This window comes from Sorex fumeus, unplaced genomic scaffold (genome assembly GCF_029834395.1).
Source record: "Sorex fumeus unplaced genomic scaffold, SorFum_2.1 ptg000146l, whole genome shotgun sequence".
Classification (NCBI taxonomy): Eukaryota; Metazoa; Chordata; class Mammalia; order Eulipotyphla; family Soricidae; genus Sorex; species Sorex fumeus.
Genome location: NW_026606203.1, coordinates 2,424,906 through 2,426,082, shown reverse-complemented (window position 1 = coordinate 2,426,082; position 1,177 = coordinate 2,424,906). Strand labels below are relative to the sequence as shown.

Here is a 1,177-nt window from a genome sequence, read left to right as displayed (position 1 = left end):
CTCAGAGACCCCACTCTGCTCAGAGAACTAGATTTTTAATTACAGGTCTGTTTTGCCCATGTGTCATGACTGACAATCACTATCAGTAGATATGAAACTCACTACACACAAAGATGCACACAGGCTACTTTGAGTCATCTATGTTGTTAATATGAGTTGGCCATTAAACTTCACTGAGACCCTTTGTTCTGTCCTATATAGGAGTCTCATGAGTCTCACCTTCCGTTCAAGTTGAACTTGTAATAAGGTGGAATGAAATCATCAATATGATCCTCACCTCATCCTTCAGGAGAAAAATCCTACATACATTCAAGGTGGTCAAAGTGCAGACAACACCATTCACCTTTTCCTGGAGGTGTACACAGGACTGAGGTGAGAACAGCAAAAGGCTCTATTTTAATGTCCTTAATGAAGGATTCAGGGAACAACATTAAACAAACTCATATACCATCTTCCAAAAGAATTATTTTGTAAAACTGATGCCTAGGGTATGGTAAACGATAATATAGTAAAAACCATATTTTTATTTCTGGGACATTAAAATTCTAAATCTATTTATTATTCATGCTGCTTTGAAATACATTCCTTGATTAGGAATCATTGTCTGCCATAGGAGTGAGGAAGGACAACACTCAAAGTAATAAGAAGCAAAAAATATGGAAAAATTTACTCCTACTAGGTTTGGTAACACATATACTAAAATGGAAATGATACAATGATGAGCATGGTCCTTGCACAGAGATAACATGCAAACTTGTAAAGCATTCCATATTTTTGTTGCAAGAAGAATTAACAGGTATACTTTAAGCTAAGACAATCCACACAAGTACAAAAATTATACATAAAGAGAGCACAAATCCCCAAAACAACAATCTCTCTCAATGTCAATGGATGAAATGTGCCAATTCAGAGGCACAGAATAGGAAGATGAATTAGAAAATTGAACCCAACATTCTGCTGCCTGCAAGAAACATGTCTGAACAATCAAAGCACCCATGGGCTAAAAGTAAAAGGCTGGGAAACAAGTTTTCAAGAAAATATCACCTCCGCAAAGCTGGAGTGGCCATACTAGTATCAGACCACATGGACTTCAAGCTAAAGGTTATCAGAGACAGTGAATGTCATTTCTTAATGATCATGGGATATGTACATCAGAAAAAACTCACCCTCCTCAATG

At 36.9% G+C, this 1,177-nt stretch overlaps 1 pseudogene; it reads left to right on the top strand.

Annotated features, from left to right (window-relative positions):
• The first annotated feature begins 679 nt into the window (after window positions 1-679).
• Window positions 680-776, top strand: LOC130016092 (uncharacterized; annotated as a pseudogene).
• The last annotated feature ends 401 nt before the right edge of the window (window positions 777-1,177 follow it).